Consider the following 27374-nt stretch of genomic DNA (forward strand, 5'->3'; position numbering starts at 1 on the left):
AGTACAACTGCTAGCCTCTTGGGCATTGCATAGATGTGTGCCCCGAAGACTTCAGTGTGATGGTTACTGGTTTGAAAGAGGAACAGTAAAAGTTGATGTTTCCCCCATGAATCTGGTCTAAACCTTTGCCATGTACTCTGTTACCTTGCTTGGCTAATCTTTTTCTTCTCTGCATCAACCATCATGCTTTTAGATCCAAAAATAAATACGGGACAACTGTTTCTATTCTTTTACTATCCATTTTAATATTCATTGCACAACTTTCTTTCTTAAACAATTTCAAACTATTTCTCTAGACTGCAGTTTCTTTTTACTATCGGCCATCAATCGTGCACCACCGGCAAACATCACTCATTCCGTACGACATTCATGACCCACTTTATTGTCCCACAACTTTGCACAGACAGCAGCCCATTCTCTGGCTTCTCGCTTCACGCCGTAAAGGTATTAAACATCAATAAAGAGACTTGATGCACCCTTATTTCAGGCGTGTAGGCGTATATAAAACCAGTTCTCTTCTTTTTCTACGTGTTCTAACTCACTTATTCATTTTATTCATAAGAATTTTTATGGATGGTATTGTACTGGTGATATATATATATATATATATATATATATATATATATATATATATATATATATATATATATATATATATGTATGTATTATATCTGTGTGTGTATATATATATATATATGTATTATATCTTTATATATATATATATATATATATATATATATATATATATATAATAAGCTAGATAGAAAAGAGAAGCAAATAGATGGTAATAAACGAGTAAAAAATAAAATTTGAAAGTAAAGAAAAATTAAAAGTAAAAATAAGTAAAAAATAACACGAAAATTTGAGTCAATAAAACTATTCGAAAATTTAAAAAAATAAGCAAGATAAAGAATAAAAGCAAGCAGCAATGTACAAATGAGTGGGTTGAAAATTATAACTAGAAAAATAAGAAATAAAAATGAATTTAAAACCAATAATTATATATATATATATATATATATATATATATATATATATATATATATATATATATACAGTATATATATACATATATTAATGAATGGGCTAAAAATTGTAAGAGAAATGAAAAGATAATTATTTATATGTGAGCGTGTGTATAAAATTATTAGTATATGTTTTTTTCTAATTTTTCAAGGTATAATTTTTAACCCATTCATTTGCTTTATGTTTGGTTTTATTTTTATCCAGCTTATTTTTTTCTATTTTCAGATAGTTTTATTGACGCAAATTTTTTTGTATTTTTTATTTATTTTTATATATATTTTTACATTTTTAATTTTTCTATTTTATTTTTTACTGGTTTACTACTATCTGTTTGCTTCAATTTTTTTTTACTTATTTGATTTTATTAGTTTTTAAAATATTTATTTCATTCTTGTTAATTTTTATATGCATTTTTTACGAACAAATTTTTACTTATCTGTTTTCTATTTCATGTTTGTTTTTATTGATATTTCAGTTTCCGTGAATATTTATTCATATACTTACATATTATTTTTTAACTTTTAGGTAATTATTTTATAAACAGTTTGTGTTAATTACTGTATATTTATTTTCATTTTATCTAGTTTTACCTATTTGCTTTTACTTACTCATTTCTGCTAGCATTATTTTTTACTTTGTAAAAATCTAGTTATTTACTTTCTTTTACTTCACTATGTACTTTTATGTATTTGTACTAGTTAACTAATTTTTGTTTATTCTTGTTATTTTTCTCATTATTATATATCATATATTAATTTTTTTGCTTTAGTTCATTTGAATGCTTATTACCTGTTTCTTTACAGTTTACTAATTTTTATTTATTTTTATTTTTATTAATTTTTGAGTTGTAATTTTTTTATTTAATTATACTTACTTTAGGTATACTTTCTATTTTTATTATTAATATATCTTTTATTTTTTGTACTTTAATATTTATTTTTTATTGGCTTCTTGTTTAATTTTTTATTTTCATATTGTTTTATTTCTATATTTTTCTTGATTTTAGTAGTATAAGTAAGTAATTGTTTATTTTAATGTGTAATGATCATTTATGTTTCAGTTTTCTGTCAAATAATACTGTTGTGTCCACACTTTTTCTGCCCGCCCTCAGATCTTAAAAGCTACTGAGGCTAGAGGGCTGCAAATTGGTGTGTTGATCATCTACCCTCCAATGATCAAACATACCAAATTGCAGCCCTCTATCCTTAGTAGTTTTTATTTCATTCAACGTTTAAGTTAACCATGATCGTGTTTCTGGCACCGATATAGGATTGGCCATCACCGGGTAGTGGTTAAAGTTTCATGGGCCGCGGCTCATACAGAATTATACCGAGACCACCGAAGATAGATCTATTTTCGGTGGCCTTGATTATACGCTGCAGAGGCTGTACAGAAAACTCGATTATGCCGAAGAAACTTCGGCGCATTTTTTACTTGTTTAGTTTTGTCTTCGGTTATTACATGCTTTTATTTAACTTGACTTCTGCGTCTGTGCGAGTCGAAACTTGTAACTCAATTTTCGACCTGTTCCCTTTGTCTGATGGACTGGAAATTTTGCTTGGTTACTCAATCTTGGTGACGATTTAACCTTACATGATCAATAGGCCAGCAGTGAACCCTAGTAACCCAGTATCTCAGGATTTGCATGAAACTCTTTGGATTTTTCATAACTTATTTGATCTGGAAGAATAGGTTAATAACTATACGGATTTTTCAAACCTTCTTTGGCTCGACAGGTTATCATTCAGTTTCGGTAGCTACTATCATAAATAGGTTACAATTTCTGTCAAAACTAAAAAAAAAAAAAAAATAAACGCTTTTATTAAAATACACTAAAAAGTACAAAATAATTTTTGAGACGCGAGGATTTTCTTACAATTAATGATGTTTACGAAAATAAAGCGTGGTGGCCAAACAGTGAAGGAAATGGTAAAAGAAATAAAAAATTATATTTCTTTTCTTGCCGCATTTCCTTCCTTGTTTGGCACCCACGCGTTTATTTTTGTAGACATTAATTGTAAGAAAATCTTGGTATCTCTCAAAAAGTTATTTTTTTACTTTTAGTGCATTTTAATAAAAGCGTGTTTAATTTTTTTCAATTTTATTAACTTTTTATGTTTAGCCTATCTATGTTTTTGATATATTTTGTCTTTTTCTTGTTTATTCCTTTTTGCCTTGTATTATTTACCACTGTAATTTTTCTATGAATATTTCTTATGTTTTATTAATTTACCTTTATTACCTGATTTATTTACTTTATTTTAATTTTTAAAATCTATATAGACATATTTTTATGTACTCTTATTATTTTATCTATGTATTTGACGGAGATAATGTTAATTTACTGCCGCACGGAAATATACTAGCTATGGCACTCGGAATAACGACATTTAAAACTAAAGTTTATCCTCGGTGACATCTGCTTTGATGTTAAGGAAATCGACGTTGATGTTATCAGACTGAATGATTGGTGGAAAAAAAAAAAAAGAATCGGGTAGCCTATCAGGTAGCTCTGAGTGTTGGCAGGAACGGTTACGGTGTATGTTACAGTAAAATTCGCTTGTTAACAATTTGAGCACAATTCGTATGAGAACTCGGTATATTTCATCAGAGCGACCGTTACGTTCATTTATTAGAAAATAACAAAAAAAAAAAAGAAAAAGAAAATGAAGAATGGAGGTAAACAGATATCGGAAGTACTGAAAAAATTGTGGTGGAAACAAGGGTTTTGTGCAGTGCATACTCCTTTTGATGTTATTGAGAACGTTTTAGTAGACGGCTGAAATCATTCGTTTTGGTCTTGTTTCTCAGAAAGACTGTTTAAATAGCTTTTGTAGTAAAGATTTTAATTATTACAAATTTGCAGTTGAAGAAATGGACAAGTTCAAAAATCACGTATATTGGATTAAGAAGCATAGGGAAGGTTTTGAATAATCCGGCTCACTGGGTGACACAAAAGGCGGGTCCATAAATTGTTTTTTTGACTTTTATATGGTTTATACACGAACAAATAAATAGTGTTAGTAAAGAATAAAATAATTATATACGGTTCATTATATGCACTTTGAAGTATTCAGGGTTATTTACAGCTTTTCAATACGTGTTTGTGTTGATTTTCTCATAATTGCACACGTGTGTGTGCGCGCGCGCGCTTGTGTACCGCAGTGGTTCCGTGGCGTCTATTCATTCAGCATGCCCTCGCAGGAAGGTGAAAGGAAAATTGCGGAGACACGGAAACGTATTATTTTCTTTTCAACTTTCATTGTATGTGTTTTTATGTATGTTCTTACTGCAGTCTTTTCAGTACAATTCCTTGCTAGGTCGAATCCTTCTTCTTCTCGGAATAGTTTCTTACCCTGTGGACTCGGAATCCTCTTACGTCCGGTCATCAGGACTTATCCTCTGAAGGAATGGCTGTGTTTTCAAGCATCTATTTCGAAGAGTCCTTTCTGGGATTTCGTTTGTTGATAAAGTTCTTTATCCTTTTTATGTTTTTTAAAAATGCATTTTGGGTTTGTGACATTCTTGGTCGATGTCATGCAACACTTTACTATAGCTGGTATTTTAATTTTCACGCCAACGTAGCAAATTAATTACTGCTTTATCCATCTTCTCGTACGCGGAAGCTTTATGTCGACTTACAAACTTTGAGTTAGAGTCAGTTCTTGGATAACTTAATTAATGAAATGTTTGATTCCAGTTAGAAGCTTTTAATTCTTAACATTGCTTGATAACAGAAAAATTGTATTTGTCTTACATTTTCATTCTTTTATAATAAAGTACAACTTTACAATGAGGAAATGAAACGTAAATGGAATGTTAAGATATTATTTTAAGTGTGCAGATAAATTTAATCCCAAAAGATAATGTTTCATGATTTGCATTAGTCAGGGACTAGGAGAAAACAAAATACTTTATGGATATATCGCAATTTTAAACTACATTAATGGTGACAGGGCATAATTTGGTTTCACTTTTATGCTGTCAATGGAACACAAACCTGGTATGTTAATCCAGGTAACGTCATACATTTTAAAGCATCTAGGAGGCTGATGTATGGGTTTGGAGGAGAGAGAGAGAGAGAGAGAGAGAGAGAGAGAGAGAGAGAGAGAGAGAGAGAGAGAGAGAGTCTTCTCTTGAATGTAGAAGCGGTCAGGAAAAATCAAGAGAAAAAGAGTTAAACGTTCTTTCTACCTTATTTCATCCCACTGCAATGTGGTTCATCCATATCTAGTTTGAGTCGCTACTTCTCGTGTTTCTTGACCTGCTCCCCTTCCTCCACCTCCTCCTTCCCAATATTTGCTCTGCCAATATTCTCAAGACAGGGAAATTTTCTTTCCCTCAGTTCTTAGACTATAACAAATCTGATTGTTTTCCTCTTTTCAGTGTATTAGTATCGTGCTTTCTCCATAGAGTTCTTTCCTAAGTGCTCTCTCTCTCTCTCTCTCTCTCTCTCTCTCTCTCTCTCTCTCTCTCTCTCTCTCTCTCTCTCTCTGTTTTCCCTTTTATGTGTATGTGTGCATTTCTCTCTCTGTCTCTCGCTGTTAACCGTATATGTACGTAATTTTTCCTATACTGAAGTGAATATAAAAGAGATTAAGATGACATAATTTATTGAAGGATTCTGTAGGTTTTGTTCAGTATTCTTACGTGCAGCGTTTCTCGAGTATTTCCTCGTTGTTTTTATGCTTTTGTTTTTGGCATCGAAATATGAAAGAGAAACTCATATCCTGCCCTTCATGTATGGTCACAGGAGAAAGACAGTTTATGTATTATTTTTCTATATATTCTCACCTTACTGGCTGTTCAAACCTTGCTATCTCGTCGCGATTGGAGGTTACATCCTGGTTGTCCATATACTCCTTCACAGCATGGATGACTCCATTATTGTTCCCTAAATTGTAACCGCACCAGTGGGATTTTAGTTTAGGAGAGGAGTTGCTCGACCGGGTGAGCAATAATGATGAGACAATTCAGAGCCTTGGTTGGTCGCTTCAGCTACAGTCACGTGTGCTTTGTGGCAAGTATATTGTTCTGAAGAAACAGGATGCGTTTTCGCATCTTCCCCCCTGCATTTCATCTTGATTTATTTTTTCTTACTGATGCCTACCATTAATGGCAGGCAATATTCTAAGCAATATCTCATGATAACATATACTCTAGGAATAGACACCCCCCCCCCATCTTCTAATCCTAGGAGAAGGAGAACCATGGTGTTTTTACGGCTTGCTTGTGTCACTGATGGAGGATTACAGCAGTAAACCAAATCTCATCCTTGGTTACTTATCTTCTTTAGAAAATGTTTAGATCAGCCATGAGACAAGTGAAAAATGGCCTGGAAGTTTGCTTGCTGGTTAGGTTCAGTTTTGTGCCAACATTTGTGGCACCTTTCTTACAGACAGCTTGTTCCAGCTTAAGATGCTAGCGAAAATAACGTTCTTTAAGCAAGGTCAGGGTTTAGGCATTCATATGTCCATCTAGACAAGAAGCTGAAAACTGCAGTTTCAAAAAAAGTTAACTTGATCACAGTTACGTGTTCGGAGCAATGTATTTTAGGTACAGTATGTCGTCAGATTGTGTTTTAGAAGAAATCCAGATGGTATGCTTAATTTCCGACTTTTTTGTTCCCAAAATGGCGGCTACTTCAAAATGGCGGCCGTCCGTACCCCTACTTTCCCTCATAACATAACCAAGTAACACCTCAAATTGAAGGTAATTCAGCAAAGAATGTAGCAGATACATCTCTTCTACTTCTTATTCATTTCGGTCGATAGTAGACACATTTTAGACTGATCAGTACTTATACTGCGATGCCTTCTTTCATTCAGATATAGTAAACATCAAAATAAGGTTCAAAACAAACTTTTTATTGAAAACTAGCCTTTCCAAACACATTTAACATCAAGCACAAGGAAATTAAAATGAAATAATGATGTTTGCATGATAATCATTACCATGAGATAACAAACCGTTGTGCATTTAGCAGTCTTGCCATAGACAATCCTTATATAAAAACCGGGAACAAAAATAGTGTCAGTGATATGCAATACACTTTTGAAAAACTAATGTACAGTACCTTGGGCAATAAAATAACTGGAAGCATGCGGCAAAAAAAAAAAAAAAAAAAAAAAAAAAATAATAATAATAATAATGTAACCACCCAGCTGTTTTGTATTCATATTTATGCAGGAAAGAAAAAAACACACTGTGTCAAATCTTGACATTTTTTAACACCGAAAGGAAAGTCAAAACACCATGAACAAAAAAAGGCAAGATTTGTTTTGCCCTCATCGCTCATTTCTCTTCTTTGACTGATGGAGAAATTGTTGTCAGAACAATGTTCCACTTGGAGCATATACCACAGAAGTACAGATTCATACATCCATTTGCCAAAAAAAAAGGCAAAAAAAAAAAACAAACACATACAGAAGTCAATAAGTCAAAATCTGAATTGTAATTTCAAAGATTACCTCTGCCATAATGTTCTGTTATCTCTTTTTGCCTTACATTCAGATAACTGAAAATTCTGTGCTTGTTACAGCCTGACAGCACGTACACAGCGAAACATTTTAAAATAAGTCAACTGTACATACAATAAAAAGATATAATGGACTGCTACAAGCATGGCCATGGTGAAATATATGCTTTATGCTTTTACAACACAACTAACTATCATCTTAGGTCCTTGACTTCGTGCATTGCTGATAAAGAGCAGTGGGAGACTCTAGTTGTGCCTTCTTTTCAGGGAAGATTTTTTCTTCATTCCACTGAAGTTCCGGTGAATTGGGTTTCTGCAGCAGTCTTTGCACAAGCATGCTTTGGTGCATGCCAGAGACAGACGTGTGCATTGGCAACGCCTAGTTGCACAGCATGCTTCTCTTGATGAACATCCACATGAGGTCATCTCCAAGCAGGCAGCAGTTGCAGGTTCTATGGTGAGAAGTTTTGGCTTCATATAAAGTGTGTCAGCAGTATCTACCTGCAGAACAGTGTAATATGAGGCTGAATGTTCTGCAGTATGAAGCAGATTCACGAGGTCTTTTGAATGGGTAGCCTGATGCACAGCCACTCCCAGCCCAAGATGCTTTGGTGTCATTTTTCGACATTTTGATGCAAGAAACACTGTGTCCTGACAAACACTCAGAACCTTGTTTCTGATTTCACTTCCTCTTCTGAAGTACCCTCATTTTCTGTGGTGTCACCTGAACACAGCTGGTGGACAAGCAGCTACAGACTCCCTGGTATTACTCTCGCAGCATGGTCAGTGTCAGTCTTGCCGGTTGTGTTGTGTTCAGGGCTGTGCTTGATATCATGGTATATTTTTAGGGCTACTCATAACATCCAGCTTGTAATTTCATCATCAAGATGAGTTAATCTTTCAGCTGTCTCCTTTGGTAGAAATCCCACGTGGTTTTTTGACACCGAGAGGTTGCTTGAGTACCACAACGATTACTAAAAGAATATGAACCAATGATATTATGTTTACAACATGTCAACAAAACAATATCAACAGTAGGTAAATATAACTTAGCATCCTCATATAGAGAAGGTACTGCTACAGACTGTATGTACATAACAAAGTATGTTATGACAGAGTACCTGTAAACTTTACTGATCTGCAAATATCGAGTATTAGAATACGAATAAAAAACGATAATTATGTAATTTATAATTTATACAACCAACCTAATAAAAATTATGACTTTGACAGACTTAAAGAATTACTTAAAAATGCCAGGGAACCTACATTAATAGTAGGTGATTTTAATGCCCACAACCCAATGTGGGACTGTAATTGTACAGACTCAAATAGAGCAGAAGTAAAATAGAAGAATTCATAGATTCATATGACATGTGCTGTATAAATAACGAAATCAGCACATATTTTTCTAAAACACATGGAACATATTCCTCAATCGACATAACTTTATGTACTTTACAACAAACATAGTTGACAGATTGGATTGGAATACAGTTGACGACTTGCATATGAGTGGTCATTTCCCAGTATTAATTTCATCATTATTACAAAATAATCCCACCAAGCATGTCCCTCAATATAACATTTATAAAGCAGATTGGGAGCAATATGAATTCCACACTGGGAATATCCCAACATTTGAATATTTAAAAGACCATAATGAAACTAATAAATTTCTTGTTTATTTCATCACAAATGCTGCTGATGCAGCAATACCAAAATCCAGATCTCATCCAACAAAACACAGTCCCATGGTGGTCTGAAAAACTAACAGAATTAATAAAAAATAAAATACCAAATTGGAAGACGATTAGATCATTTGAATAGAAAGTTCAATAAAATAAACAAAACATTACCGATATTAGAAGGAACTACAAAAACTGACTATATTATTATTAGAAATTGATACATTAAAACCTCTCTATAACAAAATATCTGCAAAATTAAAAAGATAAGTAATTAAAGGAAGAATCATTTTATGGAATAAATATGTATCAGATCTCTCTAATAATACTCCCATACAAAAAACATGGGAAAAATTCAGGAAAATAAATGGTACCCATGTTAAACCACCTAGACATGCCATAATAAAAGATGGGAAAAGAATACTTGATCCTAAAGAAACAAGTAATGTAATAGGAGAAAACTTAGCAAAAGTAAGTAGTGACAGAAATTTGGATGAGCATTTCCGCACAAAAAAATAATATAGAATTAATAACAATAAATTTTGAAACAATAGAAGATATTTATTATAATAGAAAATTTAATATGGAAGAGTTGGAATGCGCTCTGTTGAACAGTAATAAATGTGCCCCTGGAGGTGACAGTATTCGTTTTAAAATGATCTGCCATTTAGCACCTTTGGCAAAGACATACTTATTAGAGTTTTATAATCACTTATGGCTCCGAAATTTATTTCCTGATGAATGGCGTAAATCTATAATTATTCCTATCCCCAAACTTGTAAAAGATCCCAGTAATGTAAACAATTACAGACCAATTTATTTAGGTAGTTGTCTATGCAAATTACTAGAAAAAATGGTAAGTGGTCGACTAACATGCACATTAGAGAAAATAAATGTTGACTCCCACTCAATTTGGGTCACAATGTAACAGATCTATGCTGGATTATCTGTCTGACTTGGAAGACTACATATGAAGAGGATTTGAACGAAAACAAATTACTATAGCAGCCTTTTTTGACATTGAAAAGGCATATGATGTTACATGGAGATATGCAATATTAAAAACGTTATATAAAAATAGCATCCGTGAACATTTACCTAGGTTTATCGAAAACTTTCTGACAAATTGCACTTTTCAATTGAGAATTGATGATGTATTGTCAAGTACATTTCCACTTGAAAATGGTGCTCCACAAGGAAGCGTCCTTAGTGGCACACTGTTTACTCTAGCAATAAATGATATCAGTAATAATCTACCTTTTGGAATTAAAAGTAACTTGTGTTGAATGATTTTGCCATACATTATTCAGCATCTCGAATAAAACATGCAAAACGAATTATTAATAAAAACAGATGAATGGGCCTCATTAGTAGGTTTTAAATTTTCAATAGATAAAACTCAAGTAATCATGTTTTATAAAAATAATGTGAAGAAAAAAATTATGAAGAAATAGATTTAAAAATCAGGAATCATTCCATACCAACTGGCCAAACAGCAAAATTTTTAGGATTAGTATTTGATACTTGAACTGGAAAGCCTACTTAACATACAGGAAATCAAAATGTAAAAGATCATTAAACCTAATTAAAAAACTATTGAACACTACTTGGGAGCCGATAGACATACCCTTACTGTACTGTATAAAGCAACAGTGCTGTCTATTGTTGATTATGGAAGCGAAATATATGACTCGGCATCAGACGCAACGCTGAAAACGGTAGGCCCAGTTCATAATGAAGGCCTGAGAATATGTTCAGGAGCTTTTCTATCATGACCAACGTCTTCTTTACAAGTTGAATGTGGTGAACTACCTGTCTCAGTGTGGTGAATTACCTCTCTCCATAGAGAGCTAGCTCTTAGTTGGGGAAGTTGGTAGAGTTGTGGCCTAGCACTCGCTAGGCCCGAGTTCGACTCTCCGGCCGGCTAATGAAGAGTTAGAGGAATTTATTTCTGGTGATAGAAATTCATTTCTCGCTATAATGTGGTTCGGATTCCACAATAAGCTGTAGGTCCCGTTGCTAAGTAACCAATTGGTTCTTAGCCACGTTTTAAATAAGTCTAATCCTTCGGGCCAGCCCTAGGAGAGCTGTTAATCAGCTCAGTGGTCTGCTAAAACTAAGGTGCACTCTCTCTAGTAACAATGAAGAGTGCTCTGAGAATTCAGACAAGTGATTCTCCAACCAAAAAGTTATTTGGATTAAGAGATGTTTTTATGAACAATCATCCACCTCCTTTCCCAATTAGAGCTAGAAGATTGTTTGAGTCGTTAAATGTAAATATACAATTACCTTTAATATTAAAATTACCTCCTCCTTGGACAATGAATAAAATGAAAATTTGTACACACTTAAAATATTTATCAAAAAGTCATTCATATACTCCAGAATACCATAGACAACATACAGTAGAACATATAATCCGAAAATGATTTATAGCGACTCCAGAAGCGCTATAGAAGCCATTCAAAGCTATAATAAAAAAAAATATTGTACAAAATATAAAGTTTTCACTCCATAAATTGTATAAGGGAAAAAATATTGAAATATGTTGGATCCCTCCCCATGTAGGGATTAAGGGAAATGAAGAGGCTGATAAAGCAGCTAAAGAAGTGGTCCATATGACAAGAGCAAATGTAGACATCCCTATTAGTGACTATACAAGATATATAAAAAGTCATTGTAAGTAAATGGCAAAATATATGGAACGAAGAACCTGAAAATAGTAAATTAAAACAGATAAAATCCAGTGTTGGAAAATGGAGTTCCTCATATCAGAGAGAGACACATAAGTAATTCTGACGCGTCTTCGAATAGGCCATGCTCATTTGACACATGGACACTTAATGAACAGTCCATGTGTCCCTCCTCCCAAATGCCCAGATTGCAATGTGTTGATAACAGTTAACCATGTACTGTGTGAATGTCCAAAATATAACCAGCTTCGATTATCAAATTTTGGAAATGGACCAATAAAAGAAATTTTGTAGGAATCTTCAATATTTTCAGTAATACCCATTTTAATGTTCATGAGAAACTGTGAGTTAATTGATAAAATATAAAAAATCAGTCAATCAGTATAATGAATTTTAAAACAAGTAAATTTTAGGATTTTACTTAATTTATTTTCAATTTTTAATATACCTTTTTAGTGAGTATATATGGAAACATGAGTATAAATGTATTTTTTTCGTGAGTGTGTTCCAGTATGAAAGCGTATGCCTTTTTACAGCTTTTAATTTCATTTTCACTTTCGTTCATTCATCATTAACGAGTGACCTATTTGGTCCCAGTGCTAGGCTTCTAGCCTAGACCTGTCATTTCATCCAAAACCTTCGGGCCAGCCCCATGAGAAATGATAGCTCAGTGGTCTGGTTAAACTTTTTTTTAGATATATATTTAGATCATCACCAATGTCATCTTTACAGGTTGAATGTAGTGAACTACCACTGTCTCTCCAAAGAGAGTTTGTAACAGTGAAGAGTTCCTTGACAATTCAGACAAGTGATGCTCCAACCAAAAATTATTTGTACTAAGAGATGTATTTATAAATAACCATCCACCACCTTTCCCAATTAGAGCTAGAAGATTGTTTGAATCGTTGAATATAAATAGGCAGTTGCATTCAATAGTAAAATTATCTCCTCCTTGGACAGTGAATAAAATAAGAATTTGCACGCAGTTAAAATATAAAAAGTTCCTCATATACCCCAGAACACCACAGACAACATACAATTGAGCATATAAGCCGAAAAGGCCCACATTACGCAATATACCTAAATCAGAGTACTGAGTGGGATATGCTGCAGTATCCCAAGACAGAGTTTATCAATTCTATCTACCTGATAATGCCTCGATATTTACAACTGAGTTATGTGCAATAGCATCAGCCATAAAAATAATTAAAGAAACCTCATGTAATTATTTTGTAATTTTTATCGACTCTAGAAGTGCCATCAAAGCCATTCAGAGTTACAAGCCAAAAGATAGCGTTGTACAAGAAATAAAGTTGTTACTCCGTAAGTTACATAATAATGGGAAAAATATAGAAATATGGATCCTTGCCCATGTAGGGATTCAGGGAAATGAAGAGGCTGATAAAGCTAAAGAAGCAGCCCATTTGACACGATCCAATGTAAATATCCCAGTTAACGATTATATAACATATAAAAGCAGGCATTATAAAAACAAAATAAATGAAATGAAGAACCTGAAAATAATAAATTGAGGCAAATAAAACCTGGATTTATAAAATGGAGTTTATCATACCAAAGAGAAAGACATGCACAAGCAATTTTAACACGGCTCCGAATGGGTCATACTCGTCTGACACATGGACACTTGATGAGTAGCCCCCATGAACCAGCCCCCGAATGCTCAGAATGCAAAGTGATAATAACAGTTAAACATGTGTTATGCAAATGCCCAAAATACAACCAACATCGGTTGTCAACTTTTGGAAATGGATCGATTAGTGAAGTTTTATCAGAATCTGCAACATTTTCAATTGACTCAGTTTTAGTATTCATGAGGAAATGTAAATTAATTGATGAAGTATAAAAATGAATTTTGTGAAAATACAAAATCTCACTTGGCAACTAGGTAAAAAAATCCTATTTTTAAAAAAAATTTAAGTTATTCAGAATTTTATCATTACTGAGTTTTATTTATTTTTTTAACTGTACAGATGAAACTTGAGTAAATTTATTTATTGTGTGCATGTGTTCTAGTGTGGAAGCATATGCCTTTTTGCATATTTTTAAAATTTCATTATTCATTCATCATTTAGTCCCTGTGTTTAGCCTATGCTTAGACCTGGTACTCCATTTCAATTTAATCCTTCAGGCCAGCCGTATGAGAGCTGTTAATCAGCTCAGTGATCTGGTTAAACTGTTTTAATAATAACAATAATAGCATTGATTATGGAAGTGAAATATATGGCTCGGCATCAGACGCAACGCCGAAAACATTGGATCCCGTTCACAACGGACTTAGAATATGTATAGAACACTGTCTCTCATGTAACAATGAAGAGTGCCCAGAAAATTCGGACAAGTGATTCTCTAAAAAAAAAAATAATAAAAAAAATAATAAAAATTATATGAATTAAGAGGTGTATTTATAAAGTATCACTCACCATCTTTGCTTATTAAAGCTAGAAGACTGTTTTAGTCATCGAATATAAATATGCAATTGCCCTCAATATTAAAATTACCTCCTCCTTGCACTATAAATAAAATAAGAATTTGCACACACTAAAAATATTTATCAAAAGCTACTCATGTACCCCAGAACATCATGGACATCTCCGAATAGCTCATACTTGTTTGACACATGGACACTTAATGGGCAGCCCACTTGAACCAGCTCCCGAATGATCAGAATGCAAAGTGATAATAACAGTTAATCATGTGCTATGCGAATATAACCAACATCGATTATCAGATTTTGAGAATGGATCGATTGGATAAGTTTTATCGGGGTCTGCAACATTTTCAATTAGCCCAATTTTAACATTCATGAGGAAATGTAAATTAATTAGTAAAGTATAAAAAGTAAAATATGAAAATACAAAATCCCACGGGGCAACTAATAAAAAAAATCTGAATTTAAAAAATCTCAAGTTATGCTGATTTTTATCATTACTCAGTTTTATTTTTTTTATTGTGCAGATTAAATGTATTTAATGTATTCTAGTGTGGAAGCATATGCCTTTTTGCATATTTTTAAAATTTCATTATTCATTCATCATGTTGTCCCTATGGCTTAGACCTGGTACTCCATTTCTTTTTGATCCTTCGGCCAGCCCTATAAGAGCTCTTAATCATCTCACTGGTCTGGTTAAACTATTTTAACAATGATAATAATGCTATGGGTGGATGGAGACTGCCTGGGCGGTGATCAATTGGATCTAGGCTTAGTAGTAGTGACAAGTATGAAGAAATGGAGGAGTTAAGAGGGCATTGTGGCCGTTAGAACTTCATAGGCATCTCTTAAAAAGTAACCAGTGAATTCTATATATATATATATATATATATATATATATATATATATATATATATATATATATATATATATATATATATATATATATATATATATATATATATATATATATATATATATATATATATATATATATATATTCAGTTTGTGTTACAATGTGCCACTGCTGCTTATGATAACTTTTAAATTTTTAAGTCAGAGTTTATGGTCATGCAGGTGGTTTTAGTACGCAGTTACATTAAAAATTAATATTGTTTGCACTGTGTTCAATGTTATTATTTCTGTTTTTTTTTTTGCATAAAAAAATGAATAGAGGAAAGGTGTTATTATTTTCATCATTTATCATATATAATTAAAAATATATGTTACAAGGAACAGATTCAACACTTTTTTGAAAGTGTACGTAGCGTGATCTAGCGATCTTACTTCAGGAAAAAGACGTGAAAAGATTCGACCCATGATAACACTCACATTTTTTCCCCTCTCTCTCTCTCTCTCTCTCTCTCTCTCTCTCTCTCTCTCTCTCTCTCTCTCTCTCTCTCTCTCTCTCTCACCGTGTATTGACTCTCTCTCTCATCATTTACCAAAGCTCACCCACCCTTACCTCACTCATTCTCTCAAAGCAATTAAATGGACTATTTAAAGAAACACAATCGTTTCTACAAAAATAGGTTTATTATTCAAATAACCCAACAAGAAATGAATAAAACAAAGCAAAGATTAAAATGCATAATAAATGAATTATCGAGTCAGATAACTAAACTCTAAACTGCAAAGCACTTCTGATTAAAGAAGTCTCATTATGGCTAATAGCCTGGAAATCCCCAAAATCACACATACTCCCCAAATCAATAACTAAAGTCATGTCAAAAAAACAGTCTACCACAATTCCACATGTTATTCGAACAAGTCCACAGACATCTGTCGAAAGAATTAAACTCCCAAAAATATATGAAATGCAAAACACAATAATGGAAAGTGTAAAATGCATAGCCAAGATATGGCAAACGTAACATAACAAAATAATAATATAAAAGAGGTATGAATATTCATATTAAATCTCCCACACCAGTTCAAAAGTTCAAAATGATTAGAAAATCATGGTAAAAATCACAAGTTCAATTTCCTCCCATAAAAACAGCGATTTGAGACTCTACCTTATCTGCCGATTTTCAAAGCCTGGACCCACTCCAAAGCTATGGCTGGACAACTGCAGTTCTGTCACGTTAATGAACGATCAAACTCACTTTTAGGGCAGATTTTGGCATAATCTAGATCAAAGTAACGCACATACTCACGAATATACATAACTCTCCGGAGATCATCTGATCGCCAATATTGCTGAGCTTCTCGCGCAGATAGCTGAGGAATCAAACTATTTGCTGAATACAAAGATTTTACAACTGACGGCTCTGTCAGTACCATCTCGCTCCAAAAATTCTTTCATCACATCTTAAAGCATTGAAGCTATGAAATGCATATATGTGTCCTTTAAATATATACACAAACTGAGAGAGAGAGAGAGAGAGAGAGAGAGAGAGAGAGAGAGAGAGAGAGAGAGAGAGAGAGAGAGAGAGAATATATCTGTGTAATTGAAGAAGGTAATCATTTTAGTATTTGGATATACTCACGGTTTATCACTTTGTCAGTCGAATCTTATTCGGGACACACGTATAATGAGTTGTGTTTGAAGTTATATTTCACATTTTCTGGCTCGAATTTTCCGGTTTTCTGTAGAAAATACAGATGAGATTTTGATTTTTGAAAATAAAGTGTTTTTTGTTGAAGGGTTACCACAGAAAACTTATATCATTATTCAGGAATCATGAAGTTCCAGTTGTTTTGAATTTAATAAAAGAAATAAAAATAAATGTTTTTCCCATTCCGTGTAAAATGGAACTTTACCACTCAGAGCAGTGTGCTCTTCATAAATTACTGTTAATTGTAATTATCGCTGAGTCATTCATCATATCTTTGTGAAACAAAATGTTATTAATCTTAAATCTCCATTCTAGCCTCCTCCTCTCCTCCTCCTCCTCCTCCTCCTCCTCCTCCTCTTCATCTTCTCCTCCGTCTCCTCCTCCTCTTCATCTTCTCCACCACCTCCTCCTCCTCCTCTTCATCTTCTCCTCCGCCTCCTCCTCCTCTTCATCTTCCAGCCCCATCATTATTGGGATTCCCCCATCCCCATCACGTATGAAGGGAAAAATTCGGCGGAATTCCACAAAACGTTTATGAGTCGCAATCAGCACCAATTAAGATCTAATCTCTTGGGTCAATACAGCATCCAGGAAGGAGAAAGTCTCCCGGACATTAGAAGTTTAATGATTGTTGATAAACCCAGATTTTGATGGATTAATATTGAACTCAAATACCTTTCTCTCTTTCTTGATTTTCCTCCCCTTTCCACCATATCACACCTCCTTTCTTTAGCTCCTCTTCTCCCTTTTCCTCCCACTTTCCTCTCTGATTATGTTAGTTTGTGAGGCCCCCATGAATATTTACGGGAAATATTTCTTTTATGTAGTGGTGTCTATTATTCTGTCACTGGATTTTAATTTCTGGTGTAGATAATTTTAGTTCCATAAGATGTTAGGTTAATTTAATGAGCCGCTCAATCCACCTCAGTCTCCCCTACCTGCATATGTCATTATAGCCCCATCCTTTCTTGTTTGGTTGTACACAAGACATTAAATATGAAGACAGCTGATTGTTGTTTGTCACGATCAGTTCATTATATTTTTTGGTAGAAATTGTTTGTAAGGTTTGAAGTAAGTGGTGGTGGTGATGAATAATTAGTTAATAACTGAAGTGATTATCGTTTTGGGAGAAACTGTTTGAAAGGTTTGAAGTGATTGATGATGATGAGTAATTCGTTAATAACTGACTATCGTCTCAACACTAATGGTCATCGACGCCGTAATGCGTATGGATTGGGCTTGAAACAGGGTGAAGTTTGGTTAGCAGAAAGTTATAAAAGAACTGACAATAAAGTAGTTAGGAATTGCTGTAAAACCACGACAAATATGTAATTTAACATACAAACTGACGTTGATTCTCTGTGTTCAGGATTCCAAATTCATTTCCTTCCATTCAGGAAAGGATTTCGCCGCAGAACGCAGGTTTGTCGAGAATTCCCTTGGGGATTTTCTCGGTAACGATACAGGAAACCCAAAGGTCGTCGCTCTTGCACTGATGCAGAACTGCAAATGGAACAATATTCCGAATACGGAATCATTTCGACCATAGTAATTAATGTTAACAAACAATCGCCAACAAACTCCTGATAGTCAGACTATTCACTGCTGAGCGGAGTCAATTTCGATATCCCGTCTCGTTTTACATTTGGAATAGATTTGAGACAGGGAAGGACCGTTGTTCAAATGCCTTAACACTCCCTTGGAAATAGGGCTATTCACAGGTGCCTTTGTTCTCATAAAGAAAAGACGAAACAAACGGTAATACTTTTTTTTTCTTTAATCAAATTGACTCAATATTTTTTATACTCTTGAAGGGACTTTAAAAAGTGTGGAATGTTTTTTCTCTTGCTCTTGCATAACAGTGTGACATTATTAGTAATTTTAACTAAGTTTTAACATTTCAGTCTAAAGAAAACAAAACTTTCACTTGCTAATCGAATCCTAGATTTGGTTTTCTAATAATAATGTTCAAACTTGCCAGATTATTACAGCAGCATTATAATTTTCAGTAGCCTTTTGGACGTTATTTATGTTCGCGTTTCTTAAAGTAATTCTCTAGATATGAAATAGTTGTCTTTCTTTTGTAATTAATCCTTTACGCTTACCTGTTGCATCCTTAAAAGTAATGCGCCTCTGACTTTATTAGGCTACATTCAGAGACGCGTGGTACTACTCAAGTCAACATAATGTGTATTCATGAAATAGGATGCCTTTAATATTTCAGAGGTCTGCAATGTTTCAAAGACTTTTCTTAGTGGCTAGATGAATTAAACTAAATGCTTTTGTAATTTACATTTTTACATGGTATGAGTATACAAAGTGTAAATATGTGTACTTGTTCATTTTACGTTTGGTATGTATGCATATTCACTCAAGTAGCCTAGTCATAAATTCTCTTGATTATTGATATACTGTGTGTATGTGTATATATATATATATATATATATATATATATATATATATATATATATATATATATATATATATATATATATATATATATATGTGTGTGTGTGTGTGTGTGTGTGTGTGTGTGTGTGTGTGTGTGTGTGTGTGTGTGTGTGTGTGTGTGTAAGGGGACATGCAGACATGGCAACATTATTCTATAAAGTGAGTGTTACATAACAGATCGAAGATACCTACTTTGAAGATGTAAATATTAAAGGTGCAAAAGCATTGTAGGAAGGAATAACCTTATGTTACCTGTAAAGGTATATGGAAGATCCGCCATTAAGAGGGTGCAATTTGACAACATGGTATACGGTAATAAAATTTTATCTACATGAGGGTGTGCTGGTCACCGCAATTGTGCCATAAAAGATTTGATAGAGGAGTGAAAATATTATTAGAGAAGGGGAAAATATAATTTGACCAAGCAGGCACGTGCAAAGTTGAAGATGGAATTACTGTTTAAACAATGGCATGATTGCACAACTGTCAGCGAATATTGTGTTGCCTATCGAAAATTACCCCTTTGCTGAGATTTTCTTGCCACCATTCGAGAGGCTGCTCCATTGTTTGTGCGATGAACCGTTTGCTTGTTTTCGATACCAAAGATCTGATTTGGAATTGCTGATTAGCAGGGCGTGGAATTAGCTGCCTCATTTTAAAAATAAATTCTGGAAGCCAGAAGTTTTACCTAGTGGTATTAGATTATGCTGGCTTTGTCGAAGTCAAGATTTTTCATCCCACAACACCCTGTTAAGTAGCAATTTCTGAAGCTACAATGTCCAAGGGAGAACGGTGCATTGAGTGTGTGACTGTGTTTTGCCGTGGCTGAGTGGTGCAGTGCTGGACTCAAATTTGGGAGTTCTGTGGACCACAATTCCCAAACGAACGTTCACTAGTTCACATAAATGAAAACGGATACCATTAACTACAGCTAGGGTCAAGAAAAAGGGCCTAGTGCATTCTACCTCACTTATAAAGACTAGCTTAGAAACCCTTTTCAAGGGGAAAAAGCCGTAAACGGTGAAAAATTATATCTATCTATCTATCTATCTATCTATCTATCTATCTATCTATCTATCTATCTATCTATCTATTTATCTATCTATATATATATATATATATATATATATATATATATATATATATATATATATATATATATATATTATTGTTGTTTTTTCCTTTAAGACAGACCAGTGACAATGCCTAACCCTTCTATAAATTACAGGCTTTAATTTTGACCTTGTAATTTTAAAGTCAATTTTTTCATCATTAAGCTGGTTCAGTTTCCTACAAAATTACCTCCTGGAAGATTTTTATTTTACGTACACCAAAAAATTATATCAATTTAATTCAGATTTCTTTTCTATCTAAAGGCCAATTTTCTTCAAAATAAGGTAAGGACACACTTGGCAAGGTCAAGAATGACACCAATGAAATTTAACTGTTTCTTGTCTCCACTGAAAATACTTGAGGTATTTTCCTGAAAACTATTTCATTAAAACAAAAAATGAGTTCTAGCATACTACCTAAATAATCTTACAGTGTACTTAGTGTTGATCTGTGCACACATAGAGAGAGAGAGAGAGAGAGAGAGAGAGAGAGAGAGAGAGAGACCCGAGTATGTCGCAGTCTTTTACCAAGAACAGAATTCAAAGAAAATCCATTTGTGACAATTTACAAGGAATACGAAGAAATTATACATTTGCTGTTGACATTCACTCAAACTCCCGGTGTCTGAGGAAACTTCGTGCAGTTTACCTTCAAACGGTCAATATTATCTGATTTAGGTAACAACCGCTGGCTGCACTCGCCTCGTAATGTTTGTGGCAGAGTTGCGCCGAAAGGTAACATTTGTTCCTTCTAAGGTGGTTGGGGTCTCCTTCCACTGGTGGTGAAGGAAACCGAACTGGAGAACACGTCCATATAGATGAAAAGTCCTTGAATGTTAGCTATAATGCTCCAGAATGACGATTCTTTGTAATTACGTCATATTTTCAAGTAGCGGGAAATAGCCTAAAGACTGAAAATAAAGAAAAATTGATGCTTAGGGAAGAAAGGTAGATACTAGACTTACCAAAGAAGGCAGCTATCTCTAGCTAGCATTCACTGGTTTTGTAGCCTCTTAAAAATGGCAAAAAATTACACACTCGAGACGCACAGGGTGGTTTTAAAACGCAAAGAAAGAAATCCAGATGTTTTAAATTCATGTCAACAAAATCAGTAATAAAAAGGTTAAATGTTTTAATGAAAATCTTGATCGTTTGAAACAGGGAAATCACTTAGTCACATGATCATTATATGGTACCTCGGTCTGATTGACTTCAAGATGTTTGATGTGGTGATTATACCATCTTTTGTTTTCTTTGTTAATATTTGAGTATACTAACTTGGTGATTGACCAGCCTTGGGTCTTGTATGGTCTCATCTGAAACCATAGATAGATTAGGTAGAGATTGGCCAGAATTTTGTGTGTCCTTACTTCCTACTCGCTCACAGCCTCCCCGTCCGTCTTTCTGTTCATCATCAATTTGCGTGATTCCCTTTCGAAATCAGTTCTCATTTCAGCTGTGAGTGTGTCTCTCTTGCTCATTCATCTTCATCCCTTCTTATATTAATTTTATTCCTTCTCCTTATATTAATTTTTTCTACTTTCCCCTTAAATTCATTATATTTCTCCTCCTCCTCCTCCTCTTCCTCCACCACATGACCGATCCCATTTTAAGTTCATCAGTCTACTTGAAAAAGATTCTCATCCCGACCAGGAATTTGCCTCTCTCATAAACGTTGAACTTTGACCTAAATCCATTTGTATTCCTTTCAATACAGCGCAGTGTCCTAGTTGTTTGGGGTTCTTTCCAAAGCTCGTTCTTTCCGTTAATGTCTCTCTCTCTCTCTCTCTCTCTCTCTCTCTCTCTCTCTCTCTCTCTCTCTCTCTCTCTCTCTCTCTCTCTCTCTCTGGGATCGCAACCCACTCTTGATTAGTCAACAGAAGTTGGATGATTTGTTAGGTAGTAAGGGGTTCATTGTTTGATTTTTTACTAGGAAGCTTTAGCAATATCTGAGTGCGCGTCTCCCCATCTTTTTTTTTTTTTTTTTTTTTTTTATTAACAAAAATTTACTTCAATGGTATTCATATGTGCAAAAGGGCGCTGTGGACCTTCCATTCAGGTCTCTTATATGTGTTCGAGGGTCTTTTTATTCGACAATGCTATTAGGAATGGCGTATGTTAATTGATTTTGTTATTCACTACTCCAGATTTATCAAGGACATGCATGCATACATACAAACACACGAGACAGAAGGATGAATGGGCGAAATACATATGTCATTCGGTGTTGGGTATAAGAGCTCAGTTCATGTTTGCCATGTGAAACTTTTAATAAACGGAACTTTTGAAATATTGCATATTTATTTCCCTTTCCTTTCCCCCTCCTAATTTACTGTGTCTTTTTCATCATCTTTTTATTCAGTATTTCTCTTTCTACTCCTCCTCCCCCTTTCATCCATAACTGTTAAGAGGAGAAACATTTGGTGGAACTCGACAAAGCTTCAATGAGTGGCAGTCAGTATGAGTTAAAGTCTAATAACAAAGCTTTAATGAGTGGCAGTCAGTATGAGTTAAAGTCTAATCTCCAGAGTCAGTACAGTCTGGAAAAAGTTTGAAGTTTGATAAAAGGGATATCCGTACATTTCCTTGAGTAATTCATATTTTTTGAAAACAAATAGGCAAATATATGTCTGTGTCATACTGTACAATGCTCTTACAGTAAGTACAAATGGATTATGATACTAAATGGAAAAAGCCTTTATTAAAAACAAATGAACAAAGACCATTTTATAAACATACGTGTTATATTCCAAACATCTAGAATCTCGCCTCGAGTTGACGTTTCCGAAAGAGAGTCAGTCTGGCCAAGAGTAAACAGAATGATATTGTTGTCAAAGTGATTTCCTTGTTGACGCTTCTCCAATTATGGTTTGCTTGCCTTTCGTTTTATTTCGTGATTTTTTTTTATTTATTTATTTATTTTTTTTATTTTCATGTCTATCCTTTGCGTCAACATCAGCGATCTCAACTTGACGATGAATACAGCTAGGATTTTCCCTTGCAGTATTCGTTACCTCGATTGTTTTGCCAAAAATATCTTTGTATCTTACTTCGCCTGGCGTTAAATGTTTGGGAATGTTTGTGGAATTTGCCTTAAAATAATTTTTTTCTTGTTGTTGTTTCTCCAACCCTTTATTTCTTGTAATTTACGCATGAGTTTTGGTGTTATTACTCGTATATAACACTAGAAATAGAACTTACTCTCGAAAAATCATCAGCAATGTTATTTTGAATAAGAAAATCTATGAAGTGGGCACCATTTTACTTTATATATCGCTTTCCTTTACATGTTTTCTGTCTTACTGTGCAATGCACTGGAAGCATTACTAAAGGGTGTCCCGTCTGCCTCTAGCTACATCTACTTTTTGGCCTTTTACTTTATCTCCATTCCTGTTTTCTTTCTTCAGTCTTTCTGTCCAGCCCCTTTAAATATTACTTCTTAGTGCGGGGTTTTTCGAAATGTAGGTTTTTTCAAAAATTCCGGCATAGAACTTTATAATTCATCTTTGTTTTCTGGGTCTCTTTATCTTGCTGCCCAACCACTCAACTCCCACTTTTCATTGTCTTAAGCGCTGAAAGACCGAAATTGCCCCAGATTGGCTTGCCAGCCTGAATTTCATAAAAATCAAACTGTCTACTGAGCCAGTTTTCCCCATTTCCTGTACAAGGATCTCACATTACTCATGCAAGTTTCTCGAACCCCTGTACGGAAGGGCATTTACCTTGAAGTGTAACCTAGTCGCATATTTGATGATACTGTAGCACGAGACCTACCAGCTGCTGGTGTCAGAATCACATTTAAGGAGTTTTATAACATTGGCCGTCTGAAGGTAAATTGCCCGTCAAGGTTTCTTACGGATTCGGAATTTTCAACGAACGTCACCTGCAATAATTCCACTTTAAAAATTCACAGAAATCCTTTTATATTGTTGACAATGGGCCTTCTGTTATATTAGTAGAGAACTGTTGAAGAAAGTGAAATTTCTCTCTCTCTCTCTCTCGTTTGACAATTAATTTAAAAAGATATTACTTATAGTATATAATTATAAGGTCAGTTGTGTTCACTTTTAAGGTAACTGGTAAGTAATCGTTTTTCTGTATAACAGCAAAGAGTCACGAGGAAATATATATATTTTTTTACCATTCATTTTTTTCTTTTAGCATTAAAGAAGTGTCGACTGAAGTTGTTACTATTCCCATAATCATCAGGTCTCTTTGGAATGAGATTCCTTGTCCTACGCCGTTCCCCATTTATGCTAATTAGCCCAGTAGCGTTAGGCAAAAATACATGGTTTTAGTGAAATAATTAGATAAAAGTTGAAACTTTGCACAAATGTAGAGATATGTGATATGACCAACATATCAAAAGTACCATGGCCTCCTACGCTTGCGTTAGCCGCCAAATTGAAAAATGGCCGCCAAATTGGAATTCGCTTGAAATTGAAATATCTCGCAAAATAGTGGTTCTATCAAAAACATCACTCAGTAAAAGTTGTTCATAACTTGTTTTTTAATAGGAATGAGTAGTTTGTTTGACAAAATTAAGGCACTTTGTATGAAATAAGAATAAAAATAGTGAAACTAATCCTATAATTTTATTTTCAAAAACAGTTTCCTTAGAACTGGTGGTCTGCACGACCAAATGTTTGGAAACAAAAGTTATAGAAAAAATCGTCTTCTTTTCAAATATATACACAAGTTGTACATATCTAGAAAAATAAAGTAGTTATCACAGTAAATAAACAGAAAATGAATATGGGAAATGGCCAGACAAACAAACCAAACAATAAGTTTTGTTTTTCTAATTAAAAGATAGCCTTACTTTGCTAGCGTTCCACTCAGTTACTGAACAGTAATGTGTTTTTATACATAGTTGCATTATGTTTACTAATGGGCTCGGAAATTGCAGTGAAAGAAACTGATGCAATATTTTTCCTATAATCACATGGGATGCTTGCGAAAGTATGAGTTTTTTTTTTTTTATATTAATGAACTATATCACGCAAATATCTTGTGTACAGTTATGTAGAAAATATTCTGTTATTCCAACATCTAAATCTTAAACTAAAAAGATGGAAAAAAATATTTCAGTTGAGATAACAAGAAGTATACAAAATGAAACGCACGTACACGTGAAGGACTACAACATGTTTGTTTTAAATACATAGGCAATAAACATGCCATGAAGGAACTAATGAGAGTAATTAAAATTGAATCAATTCAAATTTTGAATCATATGTGAATAACACATTTGTTGTTCCTCCATGCAGTCACAGGTTATGACACAACATCAGCTACGTATGGGAAGGGGAAAAAGAAGGCATTTAATATCTTGAAGAATAGGCAAGACATGTATGACATAGTTTCTGTATCTAATAACCCAACAGCATCTGAAGATGAAGTGGCCAAAGCTGGTGAAGCGTCCCTCTTTCTGTGTACGGAGGAGTGAAAGCTGACAGATGTCAAACCTTGGATAAGTATCGCTTTTATGAATACAAGAGAACAGTAGCAAAAATGTCAGTCAAATCTGTATTTAATCTCTCTACATTGCCACCAACAAGTGATACAGCTCGCTTGCACTCTTTTAGGGTGTTCTTGCAAGTACAAAATTGGCATGGCGACCATCTCTCTCCAGTCGAATGGGAATGGGAGTCTTGCAGAACTGGACTGAAACCAATACCTTCTATTAATTTATTATTTCAGGAGACGGCCAGTTCCATGGTGGTCAGAAGAATTAAGGCTGCTACATCGAGCTACAAGGTCATCATTGACCAGGTGCCGTAGACATGCCACCGTGGACAATGTCATCACTTATAGACAGTGTAGGGCACGATTACGAAAAGCGATGAAAGCTGCCAGAAGACAAGCATGGGCAGGATATGTTTATTCTATTAACAGCAGAACACCAGTCTACAGCATTTGGAAGAAAATAAGAAAAATTCAGGGTAAATTTAGACCCAATCCTCCTTCAGTACTTAAAGGAAATAACAATCATGTCACTGATGCCACAAAAGTTATTAATATACTTTCCGAACGCTTTGTTCGAGTCTCTGAAAAATCAGATAGTTTCCCAGGATATCATTTCAGAATGATGGAAGAACAACAGGTACTTGACTTCTCACCAAACAAAACTGAATCGTACAATATGCCTTTTTCTGAAAGGAAATTTGAAAATGCTTTAGCCCCTGGCCCAGATGAGATTCCTTACGAAGTGTTTAAACACATTTCAAGGAGCACAAAACTTTTTGTAATCATTATTATCAATAGAATATGGGATGAAAGCAGCTACCCTAGCATATGGGAGTTGGCAACCATGTTACCATTCCTTAAGCCTGGAAAAGATCCTCTCTATGCAGCAAGTTACCGCCCCATTGCGTTAACTTGCTGTTTGTATAAATTAATGGAAAAAAATGGTAAATGTAAGGCTGATGTGGTATTTAGAGCACAACAGTATTTTAACACCTTCTCAGTGTGGCCTTCGAAAAAAGCACTCCACACTGGATATCATACTGCAACTTGAAACCTCTGTCTGTGAAGCATTTGCCTCCAAACAACACCACGTGACAGTGTTTTTTGATATAGAAAGGGCATATGACACTGCCTAGAGACATGGAATTCTCAAGACAATGCATAATAGTGGCCTACGAGGAAAATTACCTTTATTTGTCAAATCATTTTTACATTGTAGGTATTTTGAAGTTAAAGTTGGCGGTACTTTATCAGAGAAAAGGTGCCAAGAAGAAGGTGTTTCCCAGGGCAGTGTTCTCAGTGTAACACTTTTTGGTCTGGCCATAAACAGTGTCACAACTGTTATTCCAAGAAAGGTCTTGAAGACGTTATTTGTGGATGACCTGTCAGTATCCTTTGCTGCCACCCGGATGGCTGTAGCCAAAAGAAAGTTACAATTAACGATAAA

Source organism: Macrobrachium rosenbergii, chromosome 30 (assembly GCF_040412425.1).
Source record: "Macrobrachium rosenbergii isolate ZJJX-2024 chromosome 30, ASM4041242v1, whole genome shotgun sequence".
NCBI classification, from domain to species: Eukaryota; Metazoa; Arthropoda; class Malacostraca; order Decapoda; family Palaemonidae; genus Macrobrachium; species Macrobrachium rosenbergii.